Genomic DNA, 15,334 nt, shown 5'->3' on the forward strand with positions numbered 1-15,334 from the left:
ACACCTGATGGTCTCTTTGTCCACGAGGATCCATGAGAGGAGGACCTGTCCCATACTCTACAAGACTGAGAATGGGCCTTGCAACTAGAATATCTCAAGAAGATATCCCGTAATTCCCAATTTAAGTTCATTCAATTTTCCATATTACTCCGGGTTTACCTCACGTCGCACAAACTCCACAGCATGTTCGCTACAACCCTGTCTACATGTCCGCAGTGTCCTGCCCCAGACGCCAAACGTACAGTGGTCTACAGAAGAAGCCCATATCACTATAATGAAATGCACTATTGGAACCCTTCAAAGCTCAGGACCTGAAAGACATGTGACGGCATAAACCTCAGCAGATATCCCCTATCACCCGCAGTGCCCCTTGCCTATAGTACCAGACGGGGTACACGCGGGCAGCACCCACGGTATGAACCATGCTCCACACCTCCCAATAGCATCAAGACCGGCACCTGCACACTCCTAGTTTCTGATGACTTTAGTTTCAGCACGCCACCATGATTCAGGTAACGCTACAGACAAATTTCTGTTCATCATGACAATGTCTAGTTCATGGGAGGGGAGGGAGGGAGAGTTCTTTGGTTACATTGGTCTTTATTGTACTACATTACCTGGCACCATTGAATAAATGCCACCATGTTAGATTGGATGCTATGTTGTTTGACGATTACCAATACCACACCTAATGTCATCTACTATAATGCATTGATCTGCCACGGTTCATCAAAAATTGTCATCTGTGTTTATTCAAAACTGCAATAAAGTTTGTTTAAAAAAAAATAGAAGACGTTATGAGTAATATGTAGGGTAATTAGCAGTGCATGGTGAGAGCACGAGTAATAGTTACCTTCTGGAATGAATTAATATCTCCTACTAAACCACAGGAAATTTAAAAATAAATGTTTTGGGGACCCCAACCACCAGGCCTAAGGGATCAGGGTATTCAGGGTCAGGGTATTCCTACCCTGCCCCCTTGTGGTTTTCTTTGCCTTTTTTCTTGGGACTCAGCCAAGTCCGAGTCCCAAGATGACTGTTATAACTTCCTGGTTGAAGTGGTGACAGCAAATCACGGCATAGTTGTGCTGGGTGGATCCGCCTCTCTACGTACACATAAATCTTTTTCCTTTAATAACACCAAAACTGCTGAACAGATTTACACCAAATGATTAAAAAAGCACTCTTTCTGGACCAAGATCTAGCTTTCTGCCAAGCTTGGTGTAGTAGCGTTTCAGGGTGTAGTCATGTCTAAAATCCCTATAGAAAATTGCATGGGGAAAATGTGTTTTGGGACTCCCCTTTTTTTCTCGCCTCCCACTTGACGAATCACCACAAAACTTTCCAAACAGCGGCTGAAGCGAGTGGCAAACTAGTTTTGTAACTTTCTTTAAGATTTGTCAAATGGCGCCAAAGTTATTAGCAAAACAAAAAACACTTTTGCTATGGAAACAAGGTCCTAACTATATCTTCCTGCTGGTGACCACCTGTAGGTAAATACATAAATATAAATATATATTACCCAGTGGCAGTCGCTACTGTGCAGTTATACATAGGTCAGATATTCCATAGGAAAAACGTTTGTGTTGCTAATAACTTTGGCCCCTTTTGACAAATCTTCACAAACCTTTTCCAAACAGGTGCTATGTGTGAACTAGTTTGTGCACTGAAAGTTTTGTGGTGGTCTGGCAAGTGGGGACCGAGAAGAAGGGGGGTCCCAAATGCGAAATCCCCATGCTTTCTCCATAAACCTCTTTAGAAAGGGCTACAGCAAAATCTGCAGAACAGAATTCCACCAAATTTTGCAGGAAGCTAACTCTTAGTCTGTCCACAGACAGTGCTTTTTGCAATTTGGTGTAACTCTGTTAGGTAGTTTTTTTCAGAAATTAGGCATAAAAAATATTTGTATATATGGATGGTTGGGTCCGAGAGAGGCTGAAGAGACTCTAGCCATAACGCCAGTATAAAATGTGGCCCAGAAAGCTTTATTTCGTTTGGGAAAATTCACTGACTCCATCAGGCGCGAGCGCTCTGATTGGTTGCCAGCAACATGAGAAAAAGTTTGCTGGCAGTCATTAAAGGACTCTTGGACCTAGTCCCCTGTCCTAAAGTAGATTACAAAATATATAAGAGGGCAGAGTAGGGTTACACTGCCCCCCTAGGCCCCATGGGAGGCCCAGAGGGACCCAACGGAGCCAAAATGTAAAAGAATCTGTAATTGTTGCTGCGATCCCACAGGAATGAAAAAATGACAAATCCAAATGGCAGCCAGGGCCGAATTCTGTGATTAAAGGCCCTGGGGAGCCCACCTTGGGAACACATTGTTTATTTAAGGGGAAGGGGACACAAGGTCTCCTGCCCTGAGCCATTATAGGCCTGGGGCTTCATTAGGTAAGGGGAGGGGGCTCTTGCAGGCCCCACATTAGCCATTATAGGCCCCAGGGAGCCCTCCCCCGGGGCCAAAATGCCAAAAATGTAGAGGGAGAATGAACACTCCTCCCCCTGAGCCTTCAAAGGTCCAGTGGACCCCAAAACCCGGGGACAATGTATTTAATTGAGGGGGGACCATGCGGCCCCCTCTCCCTGAGCTTCGAAAGACCCTGGGGACCCCGTCCCAGGGGCCACTAAACCTTTTAAAAGGGAGGTGGGCCTTGCAACTTTATGACCCAGGGGACCTCATCCATTAGGTCCGGCTCACATACTGTATCCCAGGGAGCCCACACCCGGGACACAGCCATTTCCCTGCCCGCACTGGCGTGGACAGGGAAACTTATGTTTGCTTCTGTCTGGCGGGAGCATTTTTGAATCTCCCACCATGCTGGAACAAACAGTCTGCTCCCCATGAGCGGGAGCTTTAAAAATGCTCCTGCCACCTGGGAGCAGCCTTTTGATCTGTTTTCCTGCCAGCATTGATGCAGGTAGGGAAACAGATCAAGAGATTGCTCTCACCTGGAGGGAGCAGCAGGTGGGATCAATGCCAGTTTACACAGCATGCTGGGAGCGGGTTGGGGCTGCGGAGGCCCTGTAGGATCCCTCGAGGCCCCAAATTCATGGTGGGTGCCCTGAGTGGGCACCAGGGCACCCACCTGTAATTAAATGAGCCCCTTGGGGATGGGGTGCCCAAGACTGAACATGGCTCAAGAAGGGGGGCCCACCTTCCCATTTGAAAAAATATACGACCCTCTCCCCTTTAAAAAAAAGGCACTGGGAGATGGGGTCCCTATGGCCTAGAGAGGCTCTGGGAGGGGGCCACATGGCCTTTCTCCGACTGTGTACCTTTTTCTCAAAATGTAATAAAACAATTTGAACACAATTTTTTTTATCTATCTATCTATCTATCTATCTATCTATCTATCTATCTATCTATCTATCTATCTATCTATCTATCTATCTATCTATCTATCTATCTATCTATCTATCTATCTATCTATCTATCTATCTATCTATCTATCTATCTATCTATCTATCTATCTATCTATCTATCTATCTATCTATCTATCTATCTATCTATCCATCCCTGTGGGAATGGGGTTTCCAGGGCCGTAATATGTGAGGTCATTAGCAGCGCATGGCGGGCTGCAAGTAATAGTTAGCTTGCGGTTTTATAGTTTGAAAAGTTATGGTTGTCACTGACATATTTACCTAACTATAACCTTACTGTTATCTTCGTTTTTTCCAACGAGTTTTTTTTAACAAAAACAGATCTTTTTATCATACCTGAATATATGTATATGAATATACATAACATAATAATCTCTACTGGCGGTCGCCAGTAGATAGTAATAGTTAGGACATAGTTTCCATAGGAAAAGTGTTTATTGTTTTCCCAATAACTTTGGCGATGGTTGACGAATCTTCGCGAAATTTTCAAAACTTATGGCCCGCTCTGGTCAGCTCCTATCTTGAAAGTTTTGGGGTGATTTGCTAAGCAGGGGCCAAGAAAAAAGGGGGGGTCCCAAGACGAGTTTTTTCCATGTAATTTTCCATAGGTAACTTTAGACACGGCTACAGCTCGAACTGCTGAACGGAATTACACCAAATTTGGCAAAAGGTAGTGCTTGGTTCAGAAAGCGTCCTTTTTTTTAAATGGTGTAAATCCGTTCAGTAGTTTTTGAGATAATAAAGGAAAATATCTTTATATATCTGGGCGGGACCTAACTACACAAGCACAAGCTTGGCTCTAATTGGCTGCCAGCACTTCAATCCAGGAAGTCTTGGCAGCCATCTTGGTGCAATGCTTTTTAGGTCTTACCTAGTGATGCAGTGTATGCGCTGCACACTACACAAACACCACTGCACTACCCTAAACACTAAAACAATACCCCAGCATGACCCCCTACACTACCCAAACACTACTGTACTACCCTAAACCCTAAAACACTACCCCAGTATGACCCCCTACACTACCCAAACATCACTGCATTACCCTAAACCCTAAAACACTATCCCCAGCACGACGATCCCTACACTACCCAAATACCACTGCACTACCCTAAACCCTAAAACACTACCCCCTCATGACACCCTACACTAACCAAACACCACTGCACTACCCTGAAACCTAACACACTACCACCAGCATGACCCCCTACACTGCCCAAACACAACTGCACTACCCTAAACCCTAAATCTACCCCCAGCATGACCCGTACACTACACAAACACCACTGCACTACCCTACACCCTAAAACACTACCAACAGCACGACCCCCAGCACTACCCAAACACCACTGCACTACCCTAAACCCTACAACACTACCCCAGCATGACCCCCTACACTACCCAAATACAACTGCACTACCCTAAACCCTAAAACACGACCCCCTATACTACACAAACACCACTGCACTTCACCAAACCCTAAAACACTACCCCCATCATGACTCCGTACACTACACAAACATCACTGCACTACCCTAAACCTTAAAACACTTCCCCCTACACTACACAAACAGCACTTCACTACCCTAAACCCTAAAACACTACCACCAGCACTACCCCCTACACTACCCAAACACCACTGCACTACCCTAAACACTAAATCATGACCCCCTACACTACCCAAACACAACTGCACAACCCTAAAACACGGCCACCTACACTACAAAAACACCAAAGCACTACCCTAAAATCTAAAACACTACCCCCAGCATGACCCCCTACACTAAACAAACTCCACAGCACTACCCTAAAATCTAAAACACTAACCCCAGCATGACCCCCTACACTACACAAAGTCCAATGCACTACCCTAAACCCTAAAACACTGCCCCCTATACTACACAAACACCACTGCACTACACTAAACCCTAAAACACTGCCCCAGCACGAACCCCTACACTACACAAACACTACTGCACTACCCTAAACCCTAAAACACTACCCCCAGCATGACCCCCTACACTACACAAACACCACTGCACTACCCTAAGCCCTAAATCCACGCCCAGCACGGCCCCCTACACTACCCAAACACCACTGCACTACGCTAAACCCTAAAACACTACCCCCTGTATGACCCCCTACACTACACAAAAACCAATGGGCTACCCTAAACCCTAAAACACTACCCCAGCACTACCCCAACACTACACAAACACCACTGCGCTACCATAAACCCTAAAACCCTACCCCCAGCACTACCCCCTACACTACCCAAACACCACTGCGCTACCCTAAAACACTACGCCAGCATGACCTTCTAGACTACTCAAACACCACTACGCTACCCTAAACCCTAAAACACTAACCCCAGCACAACCCCCTACACTACCCAAACACCACTGCGCTACCCTAAACCGTAAATCTACCCCCCGCATGACCACCTACACTACCCAAACACCACTGCGCTACCCTAAACCCTAAAACACTACCCCCAGGATGACCCCCTATGCTATCCAAACACCACTGCTAACCCTAAACCCTAAAACACTAGCCCAAGCACAACCCCCTACGCTACCCAAACACCACTGCGCTACCCTAAACCCTAAAACACTAGTCCCAACATGACCCCCTACCCTACTCAAACACCACTGTGCTACCCTAAACCTTAAAACACTACCCCAGCACGAACCCCTACACTACCCAAACACCACTGCGCTACCCTAAACCATAAAACACTACCCCAGCACGACCGCCTACACTACACAAACACCACTGCGCTACCCTAAACCCTAAAACACTACCCCCAGCTTGACCCCCTGCATGACACAAACACCACTGCGCTACCCTAAACCCTAAAACACTAGTCCCAACATGACCCCCTACCCTACTCAAACACCACTGTGCTACCCTAAACCTTAAAACACTACCCCCAGCACGAACCCCTACACTACCCAAACACCACTGTGCTACCCTAAACCATAAAACACTACCCCAGCACAACCGCCTACACTACATAAACACCACTGCGCTACCCTAAACCCTAAAACACTACCCCCAGCTTGACCCCCTGCACGACACAAACACCACTGCGCTACCCTACCCCCTACACTACCCAAACACCACTGCACTACCCTAAACCCTAAAACACTACCCCCAGCATGACCCCCTACACTACCCATACACCACTGCACTACTTTAAACCCTAAAACACTACCCCCAGCACGACCGCCTACACTGCCCAAACACCACTGCACTTCCCTAAACCCTAAATCTATCCCCAACACGACCCCCTACACTACCCAAACACCACTGCACTACCCTCAACCCTAAAACACGACCCCCTACACTACCCAAACACCACTGCACTACCCTAAACCCTAAAACACGACCCCTACACTACACAAACATCACTAGACTACACTTAACCCTAAAACACTACCCCCTACACTACACAAACACCACTGCACTACCCTAAACCCTATAACACGACAACCTACACTACACAAACACCACTGCACTACCCTAAACCCTAATTATACCCCCAACACGACCCCCTACACTACCCAAAGACCACTGCACTACCCTAAACCTTAAAACACTAGCCCTAGTACGACCCCTTACACTACCCAAACACCACTGCACTACTCTAAACCCTTAAACACGTCCCCCAGCATTACCCTCTACACTACCAAAACACCACTGCACTACCCTAAACCCTAAAACATTACCCCCAGCATGACCCCCTACACTACCAAAACACCACTGCACTACCCTAAACCATAAAACACGACCCCCTACACTACACAACCGCCACTGCACTACCCTAAACCCTCAAACACTACCCCCAGCATGACCCCCTACACTACACAAACACCACTGCACTACCCTAAAACACTACCACCTACACTACACAAACACCACTGGACTACTTTAAACCCTAAAACACTACCCCCAGCATGGCCCCCTACAATACACAAACACCATTGCACTACCTAAACCCTAGAATCGACCCCAACACGACCCCATGCACTACCCAAACACCACTGCTCTACCTAAAACCCGAAAACTCTATGCCCAGCATGACCGCCTACACTACACAAACACCACTGCACTACCCTAAACCCTAAATTTACCCCCAGCACAACTCCCTATAGTACCCAAACACCACTGCACTACCCTAAGCCCTAAAACACTATCCCCAGTACGACCCCCTACACTACACAAACACCACTGCACTACCCTAAACCCTAAAACACTACTCCCAGCACGAACCCCTACACTACACAAATACCACTGCACTACCCTTAACCCTAAAACACTACCCCAGCACGACCCCCTACACTACCCAAACACCACTGCACTACCCTAAACAATAAATCTACCCCCAGCATGACCCCTACACTACCCAAAAACCACTGCACTACCCTAAACCCTAAAACATGACCCCATACAATAAATCTACCCCCAGCATGTCCCCCTACACTAAACAAACATCACTGCACTAACCTAAACCCTAAAACACAACCCCTACACTATAGACACCACTGCACTATCCTAAACTGTAAAACACTAACACCAGCACGAACCCCGAAACACTACCCAAACACCACTGCACTACCCCAAACCCTAAATCTACCCCCAGCACGACCCCCTACACTACCCAAACACCACTGCACTACCCTAAACCCTAAATCTACACCCAGCACGACCCCTTACACTACCCAAACGCCACTGCACTACCCTAAACCCTAAAACACTATCCCCAGCACAACACACAACACTACACAAACACCACTTCCCTACCCTAAACCCTAAAACACTACCCCCAGCATGACCCCCTATACTACATAAACACCACTGCACTACCCTAAACCCTAAAACACTAGCCCTAGCATGACCCCCTCCACTACACAAACACCACTGCACTACCCTAAACCCTAAATCACTACCCCAGCATGACCCTCTACACTACCCAAACACAACTGCACTACCCTAAAACGCTACCCCCAGTACGACCCCCTACACTACCCAAACACCACTGCACTAACCTAAACCCTAAAACACTACCCCCGGCACGACCCCTACATTACCCAATCACCACTGCACTACCCTAAACCCTAAAACACTAGCCCTAGCATGACACCCTCCACTACACAAACACCACTGCACTACCCTAAACCCTAAATCACTACCCCAGCATGCCCTCTACACTACCCAAACACCACTGCACTACTCTAAAACACTACCCCCAGTACGACCCCCTACACTACCCAAACACCACTGCACTACCCTACAGCCTAAAACACTACCCCCAGCACGACCCCTACATTACCCAATCACCACTGCACTACCCTAAAACACTACCCCCAGCATGACCTCCTACACTACCCAAACATCACTGCGCTACCCTAAACCCTAAAACACTACCCCCAGCACAACCCCCTACAGTACCCATACATCACTGCACTACCCTAAACCCTAAAACAGTACCCCCTACACTACACAAACACCACTGCACTACTCTAAACCCTAAAACACTACCCCAGCACGACCCCCTACACTACCCAAACACCACTGCACTACCCTAAACCCTAAAACACTACCCTCTGCACAACCTCCTACACTACCCAAACATCACTGCGCTACCCTAAACGCTAAAACACTACCCCCAGCACAACCCCCTTCACTACCCAAACATCACTGCACTACCCTAAACCCTAAAACACTACCCCTACACTACCCCTACAGTACACAAACACCACTGCACTACCCTAAACCCTAAATATACCACCAGCACGACCCCCTACACTCCCCAAAGACCACTGCACTACCCTAAACCCTAAAACACTACCCCCCAGCACGACCCCCTATACTACACAAACACCACTGCACTACCCTAAAACCTAAAACACTAGTCCTAGCATGACCCCCTCCACTACACAAATACCACTGCACTACCCGAAATCCTAAAAAACACTACCCCAGCAGGACCCTCTACACTACCCAAACACAACTGCACTACCCTAAAACGCTACCCCCCAGTACGACCCCCTACACTACCCAAACACCACTGCACTACCCTAAACCCTAAAACACTACCCCCAGCACGACCCCTACATTACCCAATCACCACTGCACTACCCTAAACCCTAAAACACTACCCCCAGCACGACCTCCTACACTACCCAAAAATCACTGCGCTACCCTAAACCCTAAAACACTACCCCAGCACAACCCCCTACACTACCCATACATCACTGCACTACCCTAAACCCTAAAACAGGACCCCCTACACTACACAAACACCACTGCACTACCCTAAACCCTAAAACACTACCCCCAGCACAACCTCCTACACTACCCAAAAATCACTGCGCTACCCTAAACCCTAAAACACTACCCCCAGCACAAGCCCCTACACTACCCATACATCACTGCACTACCCTAAACCCTAAACAGGACCCCCTACACTACCCAAACACCACTGCACTACCATAAACCCTAAAACACTACCCTCAGCACAACCTCCTACACTACCCAAACATCACTGCGCTACCCTAAACCCTAAAACACTACCCCAGCATAACCCCCTTCACTACCCAAACACCACTACACTACCCTAAACCCTAAAACACGACCCCTACACTACACAAACACCACTAGACTACCCTAAACCCTAAACACTACCCCCAGCACTACCCTCTACACTACACAAACACCACTGCACTACCCTAAACCCTAAATCTACCCCCAGCACGTCCCCTACACTACCAAACACCGCTGCACTACCCTAAACTCTAAAACATGACAACCTACACTACACAAACACCGCTGCACTACCCTAAGCCCTAAAACACTACCCCCAGCACTACCCCTACAGTACACAAACACCACTGCACTACCCTAAACCCTAAAACACTACCCCCAGCATGACCCCCTACACTCCCCAAAGACCACTGCACTGCCCTAAACATTAAAACACTGCCCCTAGCACGACCCCCTACACTTCCCAAACACCACTGCACTACCCTAAACCCTTAAACACGTCCCCCAGCATTACCCACTACACTACCCAAACACCACTGCACTACCCTAAACCCTAAAACACTACCCCCAGCATGACCCCCTACACTACCAAAACACCACTGCACTACCCTAAACCCTAAAACACGACCCCCTACACTACACAACCACCACTGCACTACGCTAAACCCTAAAACACTACCCCCAGCAGAACCCCCTACACTACAAATACACCACTGCGCTACCCTAAACCCTAAAACACTAGTCCCAGCACGACCCCCTACCCTATCCAAACACCACTGTGCAACCCTAAACCTTAAAACACCACCCCCAGCACGACCCCCTACACTACCCAAACACCACTGCGCTACCCTAAAAAACTACCCCCAGCACGACCGCCTACACTACATAAACACCACTGCGCTACCCTAAACCCTAAAACACTACCCCCAGCACGACCCCCTGCACTACACAAACACCACTGCGCTACCCTACCCCCTACACTACCCAAACACCACTGCACTACCCTAAACCCTAAAACACTACCCCCAGCATGACCCCCTACACTACCCATACACCACTGCGCTACTCTAATCCCTAAAACACTACCCCCAGCACGACCGCCTACACTACCCAAAAACCACTGCACAACCCTAAACCCTAAAGCTATCCCCAGCACGACCCCTACACTACCCAAACACGACTGCACTACCCTCAACCCTAAAACACGACCTCCTACACTACCCAAACACCACTAGACTACACTAAACCCTAAAACACTACCCCCAGCACTACCCCCTGCACTACACAAACACCGCTGCACTACCCTAAACCCCAAATCTACCCCAGCACACCCCCCTAAACTACCAAATACGACTGCACTACCCTAAACCCTAAAACATGACAACCTACACTACACAAACACCGCTTGACTACCATAAACCTTAAAACACTACCCCCAGCACTACCCCCTACACTACACAAACACCACTGCACTACCCTTAACCCAAAATATACCCCCAGCACAACCCCCTACACTATCCAAAGACCACTGCACTATCCTAAACCTTAAAACACTACCCCTAGCATGACCCCTTACACTACCCAAACACCACTGCACTACCCTAAACCCTTAAACACGTCCCCCAGCATTACCCCCTACACTACCCAAACACCACCGCACTACCCTAAACCCTAAAACACTACCCCCAGCATGACCCCCTACACTACCAAAACACCACTGCACTACCCTAAACCCTAAAACACAACCGCCTACACTACACAACCACCACTGCACTACCCTAAACCCTAAAACACTACCCCCAGCATGACCGCCGACAAACACCACTGCACTACCCTAAACCCTAAAACACTACCACCTACACTACACAAACACCACTGCACTACTCTAAACCCTAAAACACTACCCCCAGCACGACCCCCTACAATACACAAACACCATTGCACTACCTAAACCCTAGAATCTACCCCAACACGACCCCATACACTACCCAAACACCACTGCACTACCCTAAACCCTAAAACTCTACCCCCAGCACGACCCCCTACACCACACAAACACCACTGCACTACCCTAAACCCTAAATTTACCCCAGCACGACTCCCTATACCCCAGCACGACTCCCTATACCACCCAAACACCACTGCACTACCCTAAACCCTAAAACGCTACCCCAGTATGAACCCCTACACTATCAATCAATCAGTTAATTTGTAAAGTGCGCTACTTACCCGCAAGGGTTTCAAGGCGCTGGAGGGGGGGGCTGCTGCTACTGTTCGAAAAGCCATGTCTTGAGTTGTCTCCTGAAGGTCTGTAGGTCTTCGGTATGTCGTAGCTAGAGGGGGGGGGGGTGTTCCATGTCTTGGCGGCGCGGTGGGAGAAGGATCTGCCTCCGGAAGTGGTTCTACGGATGCGCGGGACCGTGGCTAGGGCGTGGTCAGCCGAGCGGAGTATCCTGTTGGGTACGTAGAAGGAGAGTCAGCTGTTGAGGTAGGCTGGGCCGGTTTTGTGGAGTGCCTTGTGTGCGTGGATCAGGAGCTTGAAGGAGATCCTTCTGTCGACGGGGAGCCAGTGTAGATTCCTCAGGTGGGGGGTGACGTGGTCGCGGCACAGGACGTCGAGGATCAGGCGTGCAGAGGCGTTCTGGATTCTTTGTAGTCTGTAGATGAGCTTGGACGAGGCTCCGGCGTAGAGGGCGTTTCCGTAGTCGAGTCTGCTGCTGACTAGGGCCTGGGTCACTGTTTACCTCGTGTTTGTCGGGATCCATCTGTAGATCTTACGGAGCATGCGGAGGGTGTTGAAGCAGGTGGAGGAGACTGTGTTGACTTGTTTGATCATGGTGAGTTTCGAGTCGAGGATGACTCCCAGGTTGCGTGCGTGGTCGGTAGGGGCCGGGGGGATCCCCAGTGATGCGGGCCACCAGGAGTCGTCCCATGCTGAGGGGTTGGACCCGAGGATGAGGATCTCCATCTTGTCTGAGTTCAGCTTAAGTGTGCTTTCCTTCATCCAGTCGGCGACGGCCTTCATTCCCTGGTGGAGGTTGGATTTGGCGGTGAGAGGGTCCTTGGTGAGGGAGAGGATCAGCTGCGTGTCGTCAGCATAGGAGATTTTGTTGAGGTCGTGCTGTCGGGCGATGCGTGCTAGTGGTGCCATGTAGACGTTGAACAGCGTGGGGCTGAGGGAGGATCCCTGTGGGACGCCGCAGATGATCTTGGAGGCCTCGGACCGGAACGGGGGGAAGCGAACTCTCTGAGTTCTGCCGGAGAGGAAGGAGGTGGTCCAGTCCAAGGCCTTCTCCCGGATCCCTGCATCTTGGAGGCACGTACGTAGTGTGTGGTGGCAGACGGTGTTGAAGGAGGATGAAGGCCGCTGTCTCGCCGTTGTCTAGAAGGATCCTGATGTCATCTGTGGCGGCGATGAGGGCGGTTTCGGTGCTGTGGTTGCTGCAGAATCCTGATTGGGAGGGGTCCAGGATGTTGTTGTCTTCGAGGTGACGGGTGAGCTGGATGTTAACAATCTTCTCGATGACATTTGCTGGGAACGGAAGCAGGGAGATGGGACAGAAGTTCTTGAGGTCGCTCGGATCCGACTTGGGTTTCTTCAGTAGGGCATTGATCTCTGCGTGCTTCCTGTTCTCAGGGAAGGTAGCGGTCTCGAAGGAGAGGTTGATGATGTTGCGCAGGTGGGGTGCGATGGAATTGCTGGCTTTGTTGAAGATGTGGTGTGGGAGAGGGTCGTACGGGGATCCGGAGTGGATTGTGCCCATGATCTTGATTGTGTCCTCGATGCTCACGTTGGCCCAGGTTGTCAGGGACTCTTGGACGGTGGGGTGCGGTGGGTCCGGTGCAGCGAGGCCCGTAGGGGTTGTCCGGGGTTTGAAACTGTCATGGATGTCGGTGATTTTTCGGTGAAAGAAGGTGGCGAGGGAGTCGCACAGGGCTTGCGATGGCGGGATGTCTTTGACGCTGGAGCTGGGGTTGGAGAGTTCCTTCACGATGTTGAAGAGCTCCTTGCTGTTGTGTGCGTTGTTGTCAAGGCGGTCTGTGAAGGAGGTCCTTTTGGCGGTCCTGATGAGGTGGTAGTGGTTGTGGATGGCGTCTTTGTGCGCAGCGCGGCTGTCCGGCGTCTTGTCGCTATGCCATATGTTCCCCAATTTCCGGCAGGTGCGCTTTGAGGCGGGGAGTTCCGGGGTGAACCAGCTGGCTCTTTTGCTGGTGTCTCTGTTGTTGGGTTTTTTCAGCGGGGCTACGGTGTTGGCGCAGTCATTCATCCAGCGTTCGAGGGTGAGTGCACCATCATCGGGGTTGGTGGGGTTGGTCGGAGGGTTGAGTGCAGGCTTATCTGTAGTTGTTCCTCAGTGACTTTGCCCCAGCAGCGGCGGGGGATCTGTAGGGTGCGGTGGTGTGTGGGGGGTTTTCAGAAGGAGAAGTGGATGCAGTGGTGGTCTGTCCAGGTGAGTTTAGAGGCGTGGCTGAAGGTGACGTGGGGGCTTGAGGAGAAGATGGCATCAAGTGTGTGACCGGCAATGTGGGTCGGTGTCGTGATGAGCTGTTTTAGTCCGAGGTTGGTGAGGTTGTCGATCAGGGTGGAGGAATTGTTGTTGTTGTTGTTCTCCAGATGATAGTTCAGGTCTCTGAGGAGGATGTAGTTGGTGGAGGTCAGCGCGTGCGTGCTGATGAGGTCGGCGATGGAGTTTCAGAATTGAGGCCGGGGTCCTGGAGGTCTGTAGATGAGGGTGCCTCTTAGGGTGGTCTTGGGGTCCGAGTGGATCTGGAAGTGCATGTGTTCGGCAGTGCTGAGGGTGTCGTTGGTGTTTGTTGAGACCCTGATGGTGTTTTTGTGGACGATGGTGATTCCTCCGCCGGCCCCGTTGGTGCGGTCTCTGCGGGTGATCTTGTACCCGTCGGGGATTGCTATGGCGATGTCTGGCGAGGAGGCTTTGTTCATCCAGGTCTCGGTCAGGAAGGCGACGTCCGGGGATGCGGTGTCGAGTAGGTCCCAGAGCTCGATGGCGTGTTTGTGTGCGGAGCGGGTGTTGATCAGGACGCATCTAAGTCAGTTGGGTTCTGTCGTGGCGGGTGTCTTGGTGCCTTCGAGGCAGGAGAAGCTGCAGTTCAGGCAGGTGAAGGGACCGTGGGTGCGCTTCGGGGTAGTCTTGCAGCAGGTGTGGGTCCTTCCTGGGTTGAGAGTGACAAGGGCGTTGGCGTCGTAGCGGAGGTAGTCTTCGTGGCTGGTGCGGGGGGCAGGGGTTCTGGCACTGGGCGTGTTCCAGGCACGGATGGGCGCAGACGGGCTTGCCTTAGGCGTGCCTTATATGGGGAGGAGGGGAGGGAGGAGCAGCTGGGAGGCAGGAGGTGTGTTTGCAGGGGCATTGAATGGGCGCCGAGGGGGCGGGCCGCAGGGGAA

This window comes from Triturus cristatus, chromosome 7 (assembly GCF_964204655.1).
Source record: "Triturus cristatus chromosome 7, aTriCri1.1, whole genome shotgun sequence".
In the NCBI taxonomy this organism is placed as follows: Eukaryota; Metazoa; Chordata; class Amphibia; order Caudata; family Salamandridae; genus Triturus; species Triturus cristatus.